Here is a 20,412-nt window from a genome sequence, read left to right on the forward strand (position 1 = left end):
GCGACTGTCAAACTATGCCGGCCCAGGTGTGCGGGAGGGCACAGGCCACAACTTGATTTTTTTTTATTTTTTCATGTTTCTAAATGTTTATAAGAAAATTTCTCGTGTCTATGAAAAATGTATACAAAAAATATAAAATATTAATCTATCATTTCAAAAATGTAAATTACATATTTGAAAAATGTTAATCACACATTTGGAAAATGTTAAATATGTATAGAAAAATGTTTCCCATGTATACAAAAAATATACTATATGTATGAAAATAATGTTGATCATGTATTTTTAAAAGGTTAAACATGTATAAAAGAATGTTGATCATATATGTAAAGATGTTAAACATGTATAAAAAATGTTGATCATGTGTTGAACATTTTAATGATGGCAATAGACATTTGTCACACACAATGAACACTTTTAATATACATCAGAAACAATTTATGTACATGTTTAACATTTTGAAAATATAGAATTAATATATTTTAAATATATGTTTTTTGGTGTCTACTTTTATTTAATGTACGGTGAACATTTATTGTATACATCGGTAACATTTTTATACACATTTAATTTTTTGAAAATGCGTGATCAAATATTTTTCATATAAAAAAAGAAGACCAATGAAAACTTAAAAAGAAATAAAGTAAATGATTATAAAAAGGAAAAAACAATAGAAAACCACCACAAATAGAATGGAAAACCAAGAAAGAAACAAATAAAATGACAAAAACTGATAAAAACAAGAAAAATGCAAAAGGAAAACCGAGGAAAAGAAGAAGAAAAGGAAAAAATGCCAGTGAAAACCAAGAAAAGAAACAAAAACAAATCAAAGAAAATGAAGGAAAAATAAGGAAAATGAAAGAAAAATGAAAAACCGATAAAGAAACAATGAAAGCCAATGAAAAACAAAAAAACCGAAGAAAACTGGCAAAAAGACAAAGAAACCGAAAACAGAAACAAAAGTAAAAAGGAAACCGTGTTTGAACCAGTGAAGCGATTGTTAGCCAGGGAGCGAAAAAAACAAAGAAACGGGGCGACCCTGTTGCTACACTAGATAAAAATTCCTTCAGACGAGAGAAGCTACCCACTCCGAAAGAATAGCGTCACATGTGTTTGTATTTAGTTGATTTCTTTTGTGATGCAACATTTAGTTAAGCAAGATGATACCCCGACGCGTTGTTGTGAGAATGTTTTGCAATATTTCAATGTGATTTGATTGTATTGAACATGAATATTTGGAGTAATAGTATGAGTACTAAACTAAAGATACATATGGTTTATTGTGCCTGATTGTTGTATAGTTGTAAAAATATGTATTAAATATAAATGGCATAATAGAATGACAATTATCATGCATGTTTGCATGTTGAGTAGACTTTTTACTATGCATCGTTGCATGTTCATGTGCGTATTTTCTCATGCATATTGCCTGTTGAGGTTGTCGAGAGAAATAGGCTAGCGAAGACCGAAGACTAGCTATTTAGATATAAAAGATTTGGAAGGCCATGACCCAAATCTTCACAAATTCTTCAATATGATGCCCAAGAAGCCTTCGGTCTAGTCATTTTGATGAACCTATGCATTTCCTTAAAGCACATTATTAACTCACTAGTTTCCCCCTCTTTTTCTATAGATGTCATAGATTGGTGGAGCGATATCTTAAATTCAATGCCCATTAGCCCACCCACATCCAAAAAGTAAGCTCCCCCTTCCATCCATTTTCACTGACATTTAGGTGTAGAAGGGTTCCATGCCAACATCATCTCAAGGGTTTCCATTCGATTTGAAGGTATTTTTGTCATTCGAACATGTGCTCAACATATTAGTGCACATTGTGGAACCAATCAGGATTCGGGTAAGCTAGAATAATGTGAAAAAGAATTTTATACCACGTATGTTGGGTAACGTAGCAGAATTTTAAAATTTTCTACGCATCACCAAGATCAATCTATGGAGTCATCTAGCAACGAGGGAGAGGGGAGTGCATCTACATACCCTTGTAGATTGCGTGTGGAAGCGTTCAAGAGAACGGGGTTGATGGAGTCGTACTCGTCGTGATCCAAATCACCGATGACCTAGCACCGAACGGACGACACCTCCGCGTTCAACACACGTACGGTTAGGAAGACGTCTCCTCCAACTTGATCCAGCAAGGGGGAAGGAGAGGTTGATGGAGATCTAGCAGCATGACGGCGTGGTGGTGGAAACTACGGCGATCTCGGCAGGGCTTCGCCGAGCACTGCGAGAAGGAGAGGTGTCACGGGAGGGAGAGGGAGGCGCCAGGGGTTAGGGTGCGGCTGCCCTCCCTTCCCCCCACTATTTATAGGACCCCTAGGGGGGCGTCGGCCCTAGGAGATGCCATCTCCAAGGGGGGGCGGCGGCCAAGGGGGGTGGAGTGCCCCCCAAGCCAAGTGGGGCGCCCCCACCCCTAGGGTTTCCAACCCTAGGCGCAGGGGAGGCCCATGGGGGGGCGCACCAGCCCATCTGGGGCTGGTTCCCCTCCCACTTCAGCCCATGGGGCCCTCCCGGATAGGTGGCCCCACCCGGTGGACCCCCGGGACCCTTCCGGTGGTCCCGGTACAATACCGATTACCCCGAAAATCTTCCCGATGGCCGAAACTTGACTTCCTATACATAAATCTTCACCTCCGGACCATTTCGGAACACCTCGTGACATCCGGGATCTCATCCGGGACTCCAAACAACTTTCAGGTTACTGTATACTAATATCTGAACAACCCTAGCGTCACCGAACCTTAAGTGTGTAGACCCTACGGATTCGGGAGACACACAGACATGACCGAGACGACTCTCCGGTCAATAACCAACAGCGGGATCTGGATACCCATGTTGGCTCCCACATGCTCCTTGATTATCTCATCGGATGAACCACGATGTCAAGGATTCGATCAATCTCGTATACAATTCCCTTTGTCAATCGATACGTTACTTGCCCGAGACTCGATCGTCGGTATCCCAATACCTCGTTCAATCTCGTTACCGGCAAGTCACTTTACTTTGAAATTCCTTGAACTTTTGAAAGGTCTCAGACTTGTGTTTCATTAAGTAGACATAGCAATATCTACTCAAGTCATCAGTGAGGGTGAGAACATAATGATAGCCACCGCGAGCCTCAACACTCATTGGACCACACACATCAGTATGTATGATTTCCAATAAGTTGGTTGCTCGCTCCATTGTTCCTGAGAACGGAGTCTTGGTAATTTTACCCATGAGGCATGGTTCGCACATGTCAAATGATTCGTAATCAAGAGACTCTAAAAGTCCATCTGCATGGAGCTTCTTCATGCGTTTGACACCTATGTGACCAAGGCGGCAGTGCCACAAGTATGTGGGACTATCATTATCAACCTTACATCTTTTGGTATTCACACTATGAATATGTGTAGCATTACGCTCGAGATTCATTAGGAATAAACCATTCACCATCGGAGCATGACCATAAAACATATCTCTCATATAAATAGAACAACCATTATTCTCAGATTTAAATGAGTAGCCATCTCGTATTAAATGAGATCCTGATACAATGTTCATGCTCAAAGCTGGCACTAAATAACAATTATTGAGGTTTAAAACTAATCCCGTAGGTAAATGTAGAGGTAGCGTGCCGACGGCGATCACATCGACCTTGGAACCATTCCCGCCGCGCATCGTCACCTCGTCCTTCGCCAGTCTCCGTTTATTCCGCAGCTCCTGCTTTGAGTTACAACTGTGAGCAACCGCACTGGTATCAAATACCCAGGAGCTACTACGAGTACTGGTAAGGTACACATCAATTACATGTATATCACATATACCTTTCGTGATGCCGGCCTTCTTGTCCGCTAAGTATTTGGGGCAGTTCCACTTCCAGTGACCACTTCCCTTGCAATAAAAACACTCAGTCTCGGGCTTGGGTCCATTCTTTGGCTTCTTCCCGGCAGCTTGCTTATCGGGCGCGGCAACTCCCTTGCCGTCCTTCTTGAAGTTCTTCTTACCCTTGCCTTTCTTGAACTTAGTGGTTTTATTCACCATCAACACTTGATGTTCCTTTTTGACTTCTACCTCTGCTGATTTCAGCATTGCAAATACTTTAGGAATGGTCTTTTCCATCCCCTGCATATTGAAGTTCATCACAAAGCCCTTGTAGCTCGGTGGAAGCGACTGAAGGATTCTGTCAATGACCACGTCATCCGGAAGATTAACTCCCAGCTGAGTCAAGCGGTTATGCAACCCAGACATTTTGAGTATGTGCTCACTGACAGAACTATTTTCCTCCATATTACAGCTGAAGAACTTGTCGGAGACTTCATATCTCTCGACCCGGGCATGAGCTTGAAAAACCATTTTCAGCTCTTCGAACATCTCATATGCTCCGTGTCTCTCAAAACGCTTTTGGAGCCCCGGTTCAAGCTGTAAAGCATGCCGCATTGAACGAGGGAGTAATCATCAGCACGTGTCTGCCAAGCGTTCATAACGTCTTGGTTCTGTGGGACGGGTGCGTCACCTAGCGGTGCTTCTAGGAAATAATCTTTCTTGGCAGCTATGAGGATGATCCTCAGGTTCCGGACCCAGTCCGTATAGTTGCTACCATCGTCTTTCAGCTTGGTTTTCTCTAGGAACGCGTTGAAGTTGAGGACAACGTTGGCCATTTGATCTACAAGACATATTGTAAAGATTTTAGACTAAGTTCATGATAAATAAGTTCATCTAATCGAATTATTCGATGAACTCCCACTCAGATAGACATCCCTCCAGTCATCTAAGTATAACATGATCCGAGTTAACTAGGCCGTGTCCGATCATCACGTGAGACGGACTAGTCAACATCGGTGAACATCTTCATGTTGATCGTATCTTCTATACGACTCATGCTCGACCTTTCGGTCTTCTGTGTTCCAAGGCCATGTCTGCACATGCTAGGCTCGTCAAGTCAACCTAAGTGTATTGCGTGTGTAAATCTGGCTTACACCCGTTGTATTCGAACGTTAGAATCTATCGCACCCGATCATCACGTGGTGCTTCGAAAAAACGAACCTTCGCAACGGTGCACAGTTAGGGGGAACACTTTCTTGAAATTTTACGAGGGATCATCTTATTTAAGCTACCGTCGTTCTAAGCAAATAAGATGTAAAACATGATAAACATCACATGCAATCAAATAGTGACATGATATGGCCAATATCATTTGCTCCATCTTCGGGGCTCCATGATCATCGTTGTCACCGGCATGACACCATGATCTCCATCATCGTGTCTTCTTGAAGTTGTCACGTCAACTTTTACTTCTACTACTATGGTTAACGCTTTAGCAATAAAGTAAAGTAATTACATGACATTTATGTTGACACGCAGGTCATAAATAAATAAAGACAACTCCTATGGCTCCTGCCGATTGTCATACTCATCGACATGCAAGTCGTGATTCCTATTACAAGAACATGATCATCTCATACATCACATATATCATTCATCACATCCTTTGGCCATATCACATCACAAAACACTTGCTGCAAAAACAAGTTAGACGTCCTCTAATTGTTGTTGCAAGTTTTTACGTGGTTGCTATAGGTTTCTAGCAAGAACGTTTCTTACCTACACCAAAACCACAACGTGAATTGCCAATTTCTATTTACCCTTCATAAGGACCTTGTTCATCGAATCTGATCCGACTAAAGTGGGAGAGACATACACCCGCCAGCCACCTTATGCAACTAGTGCATGTCAGTCGGTGGAACCGGTCTCACGTAAGCGTGCGTGTAAGGTTGGTCCGGGCCGCTTCATCCCACGATGCCGCCGAATCAAGATAAGACTAGTAATGGCAAGATAATTGATAATATCGACGCCCACAACTACTTTGTGTTCTACTCGTGCATAGTAACTACGCATAGACCTGGCTCAGATACCACTGTTGGGGAACGTAGCAGAATTTTAAAATTTTCTATGCATCACCAAGATCAATCTATGGAGTCATCTATCAACGAGGCAAAGAGGAGTGCATCTACATACCCTTGTAGATCACGAGCGGAAGCGTTCAAGAGAACGGGGTTGATGGAGTCGTACTCGACGTGATTCAAATCACCGATGACCAAGTGCCGAATGGATAGCACCTCCGCGTTCAACACACGTACGGTTGGGAAGACGTCTCCTCCAACTTGATCCAGCAAGGGGGAAGGAGAGGTTGATGAAGATCCAGCAGCACGACGGCGTGGTGGTGGAAGCAACAGTGATCTCGACAGGGCTTCGCCAAGCGCTGGGAGACGGAGGAGTGTCATGGGAGGGAGAGGCCAGGGGCTTGGGTGCGCAGCCCTCCCTCCCCCTACTATATATAGGGTGCCTAGGGGGGCGGCGGCCAAAGGGGGTGCCTTGCCCCCCAAGGCAAGGGTGGCGCCCCCCACCCCTAGGGTTTCCAACCCTAGGCGCAGGGGGAGGCCCAAGGGGGGCGCACCAGCCCACTAGGGGCTGGTTCCCCTCCCACTTCAGCCCATGGGGCCCTCCGGGATAGGTGGCCCCACCCGGTGGACCCCCGAGACCCTTCCAGTGGTCCCGGTACAATACCGGTGACCCCCGAAACCTTCCCGATGGCCGAAACTGGACATCCTATATATAAATCTTTACCTCCGGACCATTCCGGAACTCCTCGTGATGTCCGGGATCTCATCCAGGACTCCGAACAACTTTCGGGTTACCGTGTGCTAATATCTCTACAACCCTAGCGTCACCGAACTTAAGTGTGTAGACCCTACGGGTTCGGGAGACATGCAGACATGACCGAGAAGCCTCTCCGGTCAATAACCAACAGCGGGATCTGGATACCCATGTTGGCTCCCACATGATCCACGATGATCTCATCGGATGAACCACGATGTCGAGGATTCAATCAATCCGTATACAATTCCCTTTGTCAATCGGTACGTTACTTGCCCGAGACTCGATCGTCGGTATCCCAATACCTTGTTCAGTCTCGTTACCGGCAAGTCACTTTACTCGTACCGTAATGCATGATCCTGTGATCAACCACTTGATCACATTCAGCTCATTATGATGATGCATTACCGAGTGGGCCCAGAGATACCTCTCCGTCATACGGAGTGACAAATCCCAGTCTCGATCATGCCAACCCAACAGACACTTTCGGAGATACCTGTAATGTACCTTTATAGTCACCCAGTTACGTTGTGACATTTGGCACACCCAAGGCACTCCTACGGTATCCGGGAGTTGCACAATCTCATGGTCTAGGGAAATGATACTTGACATTCAGAAAAGCTACAGCAAACGAACTACACGATCTTTGAGCTAAGCTTAGGATTGGGTCTTGTCCATCACATCATTCTCCTAATGATGTGATCCCATTATCAATGACATCTAATGTCCATAGTCAGGAAACCATGACTATCCTTTGATCAACGAGCTAGTCAACTAGAGGCTCACTAGGGACGTGTTGTGGTCTAAGTATTCACACATGTATTACGATTTCTGGATAACACAATTATAGCATGAACAATAGACAATTATCATGAACAAAGAAATATAATAATAACCATTTTATTATTGCCTCTAGGGCATATTTCCAACACTTCGGTACATCAAAACTCATAAACTCATAATATAACTGTCATCGAAACCTTAAGCGTGCGGACCCTACGGGTTCAAGAACAATGTAGACATGACCGAGACACGTCTCCGGTCAATAACCAATAGCGGAACCTGGATGCTCATATTGGTTCCCACATATTCTACGAAGATCTTTGTCGGTCAGACCGCATAACAACATACGTTGTTCCTTTTGTCATCGGTATGTTACTTGCCCGAGATTCGATCGTCGGTATCTCAATACCTAGTTCAATCTCATTACCGGCAAGTCTCTTTACTCGTTTCGTAATACATCATCTCGCAACTAACTCATTAGTTGCAATGCTTGCAAGGCTTATGCGATGTGCATTACCGAGAGGGCCTAGAGATACCTCTCCGACAAACGGAGTGACAAATCCTAATCTCGAAATACGCCAACCCAATATGTACCTTTGGAGACACCTGTAGAGCTCCTTTATAATCACCCAGTTACGTTGTGATGTTTGGTAGCACACAAAGTGTTCCTCCGGCAAACGGGAGTTGCATAATCTCATAGTCATAGGAACATGTATAAGTCATGAAGAAAGCAATAGCAACATACTAAACGATCGGGTGCTAAGCTAATGGAATGGGTCATGTCAATCACATCATTCTTCTAATGATGTGATCCCGTTAATCAAATAACAACTCTTTTGTTCATGGTTAGGAAACATAACCATCTTCGATTAACGAGCTAGTCAAGTAGAGGCATACTAGTGACACTCTGTTTGTCTATGTATTCACACAAGTATTATGTTTCCGGTTAATACAATTCTAGCATGAATAATAAACATTTATCATGATATAAGGAAATAAATAATAACTTTATTATTGCCTCTAGGGCATATTTCCTTCAGTCTCCCACTTGCACTAGAGTCAATAATCTAGTTCACATCGCCATGTGATTCAACACTAATAGTTCACATCACCATGTGATTAACACCCATAGTTCACATTGTCATGTGACCTATACCCAAAGGGTTTACTAGAGTCAGTAATCTAGTTCACATCGTTTATGTGATTAACACCCAAAGAGTACTAAGGTGTGATCATGTTTTGCTTGTGAGATAATTTTAGTCAATGGGTCTGTCACATACAAATCCGTAAGTATTTTGCGAATTCTATGTCTACAATGCTCTGCACGGAGCTACTCTAGCTAATTGCTCCCACTTTCAATATGTATCTAGATCGAGACTTAGAGTCATCCAGATCTGTGTCAAAACTTGCATTGACGTAACTTTTTACGACGAACCTTTTTGTCACCTCCATAATTGAGAAATATTTCCTTATTCCATTAAGGATAATTTTGACCGATGTCCAGTGATCTACTCCTAGATCACTATTGTACTCCCTTGCCAAAAATAGTGTAGGGTATACAATAGATCTGGTACATAGCATGGCATACTTTATAGAACCTGTGGCTGAGGTATAGGGAATGACTTTCATTCTCTTTCTATCTTCTGCCGTGGTCAGACTTTGAGTCTTACTCAATTTCACACCTTGTAACACAAGCAAGAACTCTTTCTTTGACTGTTCCATTTTGAACTACTTCAAAATCTTGTCAAGGTATGTACTCATTGAAAAAACTTATCAAGCGTCTTGATATATCTCTATAGATCTTGGTGCTCAGTATGTAAGCAGCCTCACCGAGGTCTTTCTTTGAAAAACTCCTTTCAAACACTTCTTTATGCTTTACAGAATAATTCTACATTATTTCCGATCAACAATATGTTACTTACATATACTTATCAGAAATGTTGTAGTGCTCCCACTCACTTTCTTGTAAATACAGGCTTCACTGCAAGTCTGTATAAAGCTATATGCTTTGATCATCTCATCAAAGCGTATATTCCAACTCTGATATGCTTGCACCAGTCCATAGATGGATCGCTGGAGCTTGCACATTTTGTTAGCACCTTTAGGATTGACAAAACCTTCTGGTTGTATCATATACAACTCTTCTTTAATAAATCCATTAAGGAATGCAGTTTTGTTTATCCATTTGCCGGATTTCATAAAATGTGGCAATTGCTAACATGATTCGGACAGACTTAAGCATAGATACGAGTGAGAAACTCTCATCGTAGTCAACACCTTGAACTTGTCGAAAACCTTTTTGCGACAATTCTAGCTTTGTAGATACTAACACTACTATCAGCGTCCGTCTTCCTCTTGAAGATCCATTTAATCTCAATGGTTAGCCGATCATTGGGCAAGTCAATCAAAGTCCATACTTTGTTCTCATACATGGATCTCATCTCAGATTTCATGGCCTCAAGCCATTTCGCGGAATCTGGGCTCATCATCGCTTCCTCATAGTTCGTAGGCTCGTCATGGTCAAGTAACATGACCTCCAGAACTGGATTACCGTACCACTCTGGTGCGGATCTCACTCTGGTTTTACCTACGAGGTTCGATAGTAACTTGATCTGAAGTTACATGATCATCATCATTGGCTTCCTCACTAATCGGTCTAGTAGTCACAGGAACAGATTTTTGTGATGAACTACTTTCCAATAAGGGAGCAGGTACAGTTACCTCATCAAGTTCTACTTTCCTCCCACTCACTTCTTTCGAGAGAAATTCCTTCTCTAGAAAGGATCCATTCAAAGCAACGAATATCTTGCCTTCGGATCTGTGATAGAAGGTGTACCCAACATTTTCTTTTGGGTATCCTATGAAGACACACTTCTCCGATTTGGGTTTGAGCTTATCAGGTTGAAACTTTTTCACATAAGCATTGCAACCTCAAACTTTAAGAAACGACAGCTTAGGTTTCTTGCCAAACCATAGTTCATACGGTGTCGTTTCAACAGATTTAGATGGTGCCCTATTTAACGTGAATGCAGCTGTCTCTAATGCATAACCCCAAAATGATAGTGGTAGATCGGTAAGAGACATCATAGATCGCACCATATCTAATAAAGTACGGTTATGACGTTCGGACACACCATTACATTGTGGTGTTCCAGGTGGCATGAGTAGTGAAACTATTTCACATTGTTTTTAACTGAAGGCCAAACTCGTAACTCAAATACTCTTCTCTACGATCAGATCGTAGAAACTTTATTTTCTTGTTACGATGATTTTTCACTTCACTCTGAAATTCTTTGAACTTTTCAAATGTTTCAGACTTATGTTTCATCAAGTAGATATACTCATATCTGCTCAAATCATCTTTGAAGATCAGAAAATAATGATACCTGTCGCGAGCCTCAATATTCATCGGACCACATACATCAGTATGTATGATTTCCAACAAATCTGTTGCTCGCTCCATTGTTCCGGAGAACGGAGTCTTTAGTCATCTTGCCCATAAGGCATGGTTCACAAGCACCAAGTGATTCATAATCAAGTGATTCCAAAATCCCATCAGCATGGAGTTTCTTCATGCGCGTTACACCAATATGACCTAAACGGTAGTGCCACAAATAAGTTGCACTATCATTATTAACTCTGCATCTTTTGGTTTCAATATTATGAATATGTGTATCACTACGATCGAGATCCAATGAACCATTTTCATTGGGTGTGTAACCATATAAGGTTTTATTCATGTAAACAGAACAACAATTTATTCTCTTACTTAAATGAATAACTGTATTACAATAAACATGATCAAATCATATTCATGCTCAACGCAAACACCAAATAACACTTATTTAGGTTCAACACTAATCCCGAAAGTATAGGGAGTGTGCGATGATGATCATATCAATCTTGGAACCACTTCCAACACACATTGTCACTTCACCCTTAACTAGTCTCTGTTTATTTTGCAACTCCCGTTTCGAGTTACTAATCTTAGCAACTGAACTAGTATCAAATACTGAGGGGTTGCTATAAACACTAGTAAAGTACACATCAATAGCATGTATATCAAATATACTTATGTTCACTTTTCCATCCTTCTTACCCGCCAATCACTTGGGGTAGTTCCGCTTCCAGTGACCAGTCCCTTTGCAGTAGAAGCACTTAGTCTCAGGCTTAGGACCAGACTTGGGCTTCTTTACTTGAGCAGCAACTTGCTTGCTGTTCTTCTTGAAGTTCCCCTTCTTCCCTCTGCATTTTCTTAAAACTAGTGTTCTTGACTACCATCAACACTTGATGTTTTTCTCGATTTCTACCTTCGTCAATTTCAGCATTATGAAGAGCTTGGGAATCGTTTCCGTTATCCCTTGCATATCATAGTTCATCACGAAGTTCTACTAACTTGGTGATGGTGACTAGAGAATTCTGTTAATCACTATTTTATCTAGAAGATTAACTCCCACTTGATTCAAGCAATTGTAGTACCCAAACAATCTGAGCACATGCTCACTAGTTGAGCGATTCTCCTCCATCTTTTAGCTATAGAACTTGTTGGAAACTTCATATCTCTCAACTCGGGTATTTTCTTGAAATATTAACTTCAACTCCTGGAACATCTCATATGTTCCATGACGTTCAAAACGTCTTTGAAGTCCCGATTCTAAGCCGTTAAGCATGGTGCACTAAAATATCAAGTATTCATCATATTTAGCTAGCCAAACGTTCATAACGTCTGCATCTGCTCCTGCAATAGGTCTGTCACCTAGCGGTGCATCAAGGACATAATTCTTCTGTGCAGCAATGAGGATGAACCTCATATCACGGATCCAATCCGCATCATTGCTACTAACATCTTTCAACACAATTTTCTCTAGGAACATATCAAAATAAACACAGGGAAGCAACAACGCGAGCTATTGATCTACAACATAATTTGCAAAATACTACCAGGACTAAGTTCATGATAAATTTAAAGTTCAATTAATCATATTACTTAAGAACTTCCACTTAGAAAGACATCCCTCTAATCCTCTAAGTGATCACGTGATCCAAATCAACTAAACCATGTCCGATCATCACGTGAGATGGAGTAGCTTCATTGGTGAACATCACTATGTTGATCATATCTACTATATGATTCACGCTCGACCTTTCGGTCTCCGTATTCCGAGGCCATATCTGTATATGCTTGGCTCGTCAAGTATAACCTGACTATTCCGCGTGTGCAACTGGTTTGCACCCGTTGTATTTGAACGTAGATCCTATCACACCCGATCATCACGTGGTGTCTTAGCACGAAGAACTTTCACAACGGTGCATACTCAGGGAGAACACTTCTTGATAATTAGTGAGAGATCATCTTAAAATGCTACCGTCAAACTAAGCAAAAATAAGATGTATAAAAGATAATCATATGCAATCAAAATATGTGACATGATATGGCCATCATCATCTTGCGCCTTTAATCTCCATCTCCAAAGTACTGCCATGATCTATATCGTCACCGGCATGACACCATGATCTCCATCATCTTGATCTATATCAATGTGTCGTCACATGGTCGTCTCGCCAACAATTGCTCTTGCAACTATTGCTATCGCATAGCGATAAAGTAAAGCAATTATTGGGCAATTGCATCTTATGCAATAGAGAGACAACCATAAGGATTTTGCCAGTTGCTGATAACTTCAACAAAACATGATCATCTCATACAACAACTTATATCTCATCACGTCTTGACCATATCACATCACAACATGCCCTGCAAAAACAAGTTAGACGTCCTCTACTTTGTTGTTGCAAGTTTTAGGTGGCTGCTACGGGCTTAAGCAAGAACCAATCTTACCTACGCATCAAAACCACAACAATAGTTTGTCAAGTTGGTGCTGTTTTAACCTTCGCAAGGACCAGGCGTAGCCACACTCGGTTCAACTAAAGTTGGAGAAACTGACACCCGCCAGCCACCTATGTGCAAAGCACGTCGGTAGAACCAGTCTCGCGTAAGCGTACGCGTAATGTCGTGTTGGGGAACGTAGTAATTTCAAAAAAATTCCTACGCACACGCAAGATCATGGTGATGCATAGAAACGAGAGGGGAGAGTGTGATCTACGTACCCTTGTAGACCGACAGCGGAAGCGTTAGCACAACGCGGTTGATGTAGTTGTACGTCTTCATGGCCCGACCGATCAAGCACCGAAACTACGGCACCTTCGAGTTCTAGCACACGTTCAGCTCGATGACGATCCCCGGACTCCGATCCAGCAAAGTGTCGGGGAAGAGTTCCGTCAGCACGACGGTGTGGTGAGGATCTTGATGTACTACCATCGCAGGGCTTCGCCTAAGCACCGCTACAATATTATCGAGGATTATGGTGGAAGGGGGCACCGCACACAGCTAAGAATATGATCACGTGGATCAACTTGTGTGTCTATGGGGTGCCCCCTGCCCCCGTATATAAAGGATCAAGGGAAGGAGGCCGGCCGGCCCCTATGGCGCGCCAAGGAGGAGTCCTCCTCCTAGTAGGAGTAGGACTCCTACTAGGAGGGGGAAAGAAGTGGGGAGGGAGAAGGAAAGGGGGGCGCCGCCCCCCCCCTCTCCTAGTCCAATTCGGACCAGGGGGGAGGAGGTGCGCGGCCCACCCTGGCTGCCCCTCTCTCTCTCCACTAAGGCCCATATGGCCCATTACTTCTCCCGGGGGGTTCCGGTAACCCTCCGGCTCTCCGGTTTTCTCCGAAATCGCCCGGAACACTTCCGGTATCCGAATATAGCCGTCCAATATATCAATCTTTATGTCTCGACCATTTCGAGACTCCTCGTCATGTCCGTGATCACATCCGGGACTCCGAACTAACTTCGGTACATCAAAACTCATAAACTCATAATATAACTGTCATCAAAACCTTAAGCGTGCGGACCCTACGGGTTCGAGAACCATGTAGACATGATTGAGACACGTCTCCGGTCAATAATCAATAGCGGAACCTGGATGCTCATATTGGCTCCTACATATTCTACGAAGATCTTTATGGGTCAGACCGCATAACAACATACGTTGTTCCCTTTGTCATCGGTATGTTACTTGCCCGAGATTCGATCGTCGGTATCTCAATACCTAGTTCAATCTCGTTACCGGCAAGTCTCTTTACTCGTTTCGTAATACATCATCTTGCAACTAACCCATTAGTTGTAATGCTTGCAAGGCTTATGTGATGTGCATTACCGAGAGGGCCCAGAGATACCTCTCCGACAATCGGAGTGACAAATCCTAATCTCGAAATACGCCAACCCAACATTCACCTTTGGAGACACCTGTAGAGCTCCTTTATAATCACCCAGTTACGTTGTGACGTTTGGTAGCACACAAAGTGTTCCTCCGGTAAACGGGAGTTGCATAATCTCATAGTCATAGGAACATGTATAAGTCATGAAGAAAGCAATAGCAACATACTAAACGATCGGGTGCTAAGCTAATGGAATAGGTCATGTCAATCACATCATTCTCCTAATGATGTGATCCCATTAATCAAATGACAACACATGTCTATGGTTAGGAAACATAACCATCTTCGATTAATGAGCTAGTCAAGTAGAGGCATACTAGTGACGTTTGGTTTGTCTATGTATTCACACAAGTATTATGTTTCCGAATAATACAATTCAAGCATGAATAATAAACATTTATCATGATATAAGGAAATAAAATAATAACATTATTATTGCCTCTAGGGCATATTTCCTTCATGTCGGTCCGGGCCGCTTCATCCAACAATACCGCCGAACCAAAGTATGACATGCTGGTAAGCAGTATGACTTATATCGCCCACAACTCACTTGTGTTCTACTCGTGCATATAACATCAACACATAAAACCTAGGCTCGGATACCATTGTTGGGGAACATAGTAATTTTAAAAAATTTCCTACGCACACGCAAGATCTTGGTGATGCATAGCAACGAGAGGGGAGAGTGTGATCTACGTACCCTTGTAGACCGACAGCGGAAGCGTTATGACAACGCGGTTGATGTAGTCATATGTCTTCACGGCCCGACCGATCAAGCACCGAAACTATGGCACCTCCGAGTTCTAACACATGTTCAGCTCGATGACGATCCCCGGACTCCGATCCAGCAAAGTGTCGGGGAAGAGTTCCGTCAGCACGACGACATGGTGACGATCTTGATGTTCTACTGTCGCAGGGCTTCGCCTAAGCATCGCTACAATATTATCGAGGATTATGGTGGAGGGGGGGCACCGCACACGGCTAAGAGAACGATCACGAAGATCAACTTGTGTGTCTAGAGGTGCCCCCCTGCCCCCGTATATAAAGGAGCAAGGGGGAGGAGGCCAGCCCTAGGAGGGGCGCGCCAGGGAGTAGGATTCCTACTCCTAGTTGGAGTAGGTTTCCTCCTTTCCTAGTCCAACTAGGAGAAGGGGGGAAAGGGGAGAAGAGGGGAAGGAAGGGAGAGAGGGGACGCGCCCCAAACCCCTTGTCCAATTCGGACTGGGCTTGGGAGGGGCGCGCGCCACCTCCTGGTCCTTTCCACTAAGGCCCATTAAGGCCCATTGCTTCTTCCTCGTATTCCCGTAACTCACCGGTACCTCCGAAAATACCCGAATCACTCGGAACCTTTCCGATGTCCGAATATAGTCGTCCAATATATCGATCTTTACGTCTCGACCATTTCGAGACTCCTCGTCATGTCCCCGGTCTCATCTGGGACTCCAAACTCCTTCGGTACATCAAAACTCATAAACTCATAATATAACTGTCATCGAAACCTTAAGCGTGCGGACCCTACGGGTTTGAGAACAATGTAGACATGACCGAGACACGTCTCCGGTCAATAACCAATAGCGAAACCTGGATGCTCATATTGGCTCCCACATATTCTACGAAGATCTTTATCGGTCAGACCGCATAACAACATACGTTGTTCCTTTTGTCATCGGTATGTTACTTGCCTGAGATTCAATCGTTGGTATCTCAATACCTAGTTCAATCTCGTTACCGGCAAGTCTCTTTACTCGTTTCATAATACATAATATCGCAACTAACTCATTAGTTGCAATGCTTGCAAGGCTTATGTGATGTGCATTACCGAGAGGGCCCAGAGATACCTCTCCGACAAACGGAGTGACAAATCCTTATCTCGAAATACGCCAACCCAACATGTACCTTTGGAGACACCTGTAGAGATCCTTTATAATCACCCAGTTACGTTGTGACATTTGGTAGCACACAAAGTGTTCCTCCGACAAACGGGAGTTGCATAATCTCAGTCATAGGAACATGTATAAGTCATGAAGAAAGCAATAGCAACATACTAAACGATCGGGTGCTAAGCTAATGGAATGGGTCATGTCAATCACATCATTCTTCTAATAATGTGATCCCGTTAATCAAATAACAACTCTTTTGTTCATGGTTAGGAAACATAACCATCTTCGATTAACGAGCTAGTCAAGTAGAGGCATACTAGTGACACTCTGTTTGTCTATGTATTCACACATGTATTATGTTTCCGGTTAATACAATTCTAGCATGAATAATAAACATTTATCATGTTATAAGGAAATAAATAATAACTTTATTATTTCCTCTAGGGCATATTTCCTTCAATAGGGAAGATAGATATTGCAAGAGGCATAAGTACTTAGAAACTGAATAGTTGCAAGAAAGTCTTGATGATTGTGCTGAAAAATTCAATATTTTCCGCGCCCCTTGTGAACTTTGCAATGAACATGGTCATTTAAATCTCCAATGCAAATTGTTTCATGACCGAATCGTATCCAAAAATTGTGATAATTTGATTACCCTTGAGCATCATAAAGAGCTTAGTCTTCTTTTGGGGTATGAGGAAATGAAACATATAACTGAGGGTATTCCAAAGTTTAATCTTGATAGATTTCTTGATTTTGATCTAGAGAAAATTTATATGTATTGTGCGGTGAATTGTATTGAAAATCCTTATATTGCCAACTACATAAAGAAAAGAAAAGAAATAGAGGATGAAGAGAATACTAATGAAAGGGAAGAGACTTCCCAATATCCTCCTGTTATTTCTTATGATGAATCAGGTAACGAGGAGGAGCCTCCTATTCAACCAATCTCATTAATAAGGAGCTCCAAAAAGAGGATTGAACCCACACATGATATGGTGAAGAAGAAGAAAAGAAAAAGGAAGAGAGGTAAAAAGATATCTCTCCCAAATAGTGATGCTCCTATTACTATTGTGCCCCATGAAAATATGATTGTGGAAGATAATGATACTTCTTATGATCTTGAAAATCTTTTTGGCACTTGCTTGGAAGAATATGATAATTGCTATACTATTGGTGCTATCTATACTATTAATGATGAGAGTGATTATGCTTATGATATGAAAAGACCCAAGCTTGGGGATGCTATGTTTGATGAAGATGATGTTTTTGAGAATATATTTGCTGCAATTAATGTTTGTCCCAAGCTTGGGGAAGCTATGATTAATGAAGATGATATTTTTAGTCTCCCAAGTTTTGATATGCAAGTTTATAATGATGATAGCATGCCTCCTACTTATGATGATTATTGTGATGATACTTATGCTATAAAAAGTAGTGATTATATTTATAAAACTTGTCATGATTATGGTTACCCCTTTTCTGAACATTACTCTTTTAATGTGGAAACAATTTATAGTATTCGAGTTTCCTATGATACTCCCACTATTCCGAATGAGAAGAATTTTGCTTATGTGGAGAGTAATAAAATTTCTATGCTTGTAGATCATGAAAAGAATGCTTTAGGTGCTGGTTATATTGTTGAATTCATTCATGATGCTACTGAAAATTATTATGAGTAAGGAATATATGCTTGTAGGAATTGCAATAATATCAAGTTTCCTCTCTATGTGCTTAAAGTTTTGAAGTTATGCATGTTTTCCTTTCCTATGCAAGTTGATTCTTGTCCATAAGTTGTTTGCTCACAAAATGCCTATGCATAGGAAGTGGGTTAGACTTAAATGTGCTAGTCATATTCTTCAATATGCTCTCTTTATGTTAAAATTCTTATCTTTTATGCGAGCATCGTTGAAATCATCATGCCTAGCTAGGGGCGTTAAACGATAACGCTTGTTGGGAGGCAACCCAATTTTTTTTGTTCCTTACTTTTTGTTCCTGTTTAGTAATAAATAATTCATCTAGCCTCTGTTTAGATGTGGTTTTATGCTTTTAATTAGTGTTTGTGCCAAGTAGAACCTTTGGGAAGACTTGGGGAAAGTCTTGTTGATCTTGCTGTAAAAAACAGAAACTTTAGCGCTCACGAGAGTTGCTGCCATTTTTATTTGGAGAGTGATATTTAGTTAATTCTTTTTGAAGATGATTAATAGATAAATTCCTTACGTCCAGAAATTTATTTGAGAATTTTATGAGTTCCATAAGTATACGTTTGATCCAGATTACTACAGACTGTTCTGTTTTTGACAGATTCTGTTTTTTTCATGTGTTGTTTACTTATTTTGATGAATCTATGGCTAGTAAAATAGTTTATAAACCATAGAGAAGTTGGAATACAGTAGTTTTAACACCAATATAAATAAAGAATTAGTTCATTATAGTACCTTGAAGTGGTGATTTATTTTCTTATACTAACGGAGCTTACGAGTTTTCTGTTAAGTTTTGTGTTGTGAAGTTTTCAAGTTTTGGGTAAGGATTCGATGGTCTATGGAATAAGGAGTGGCAAGAGTCTAAGATTGGGGATGCCCAAGGCACCCCAAGGTAATATTCAAGGATAGCCAAGAGCATAAGCTTGGGGATGCCCCAGAAGGCATCCCACCCTTCGTCTTCGTTCATCGGTAACTTTACTTGGAGCTATATTTTTATTCACCACATGATATGTGTTTTGCTTGGAGCGTCGATTTATTTTGTTAGGATTTTATTTATGTTATTTAGAACAATGTTTTGCATATTTTATTTCAATAAAAGTGGCATTGATAGCCTTTACTATGCCTATGTTAGAAGTCCACATGTTGCTGTTTGAAAACAGAAAGTTTACCGCTGTTGCAATAATTCCCTAGAAAATTCAGAATGTGATAAAATGTTGAAACCTTTTGCATATTAAGTTCTGATAAATTTACTACAATGGTAAGTTTCTTTCATAATTTTTGGAGCTAGGGAAGTATGGATGTTGCTGCATTCTTTACGGACTGTCCTGTTTAGGCAGATTGCTGTTATGTTTGCATTGTTTGCATATGTTTGCTTCTTTAATGATTCTATTTGAGGATAGGACTATTAAATATGCAGAGGCCTTTTGTATGCAATTTTGAATAATAATTTTAGTGATTTGCTACAGTAGAGTATGATAAGGTTTTGGCAATGGTTTATACTAACTTATCTCACGAGTCCTTGTTGAGTTTTGTGTGGATGAAGCTTTTGAGATTTAGGGAGATCGTGATATGAGAGGAATTAAGGAGATACAAAATCTCAAGCTTGGGGATGCCCAAGGCACCCCAAGATAATATTTCAAGAAGTCTCAAGCATCTAAGCTTGGGGATGCCCCGGTTGGCATCCCACCTTTCTTCTTCAACAATTATCGGTTAGTTTCGGTTGATCCTAAGTTTTTGCTTCTTCACATGATGTTTGCCATTCTTAGAATGTCATTTTATTTTGCTTTGCTTGCTGTTTGAATAGAATACCAAGATCTGAAATTATTAAATGTTAGAGATTCTTCACATAGTTGCATAATTATTCAACTACTCATTGATCTTCACTTATATCTTTCGGAGTAGTTTGTCATTTGCTCTAGTGCTTCACTTATATCTTTTTAGAGCACGGTGGTGGTATTATAGAAATAGATTAACTCTCGTGCTTCACTTATATTATTTTGAGAGTCCTAAACAGCATGGTAGTTTGCTTAAATAATCCTAATATGCTTGGTATTCAAAGAATAGTTAAAAAAATTCTTATAGAGTATTGAATACTAAGAGAAGTTTGATGCTTGATGATT

This window comes from Triticum urartu, chromosome 3A, assembly GCF_056163025.1.
Source record: "Triticum urartu cultivar PI428250 chromosome 3A, HENAU_Tu73, whole genome shotgun sequence".
NCBI lineage: Eukaryota > Viridiplantae > Streptophyta > Magnoliopsida > Poales > Poaceae > Triticum > Triticum urartu.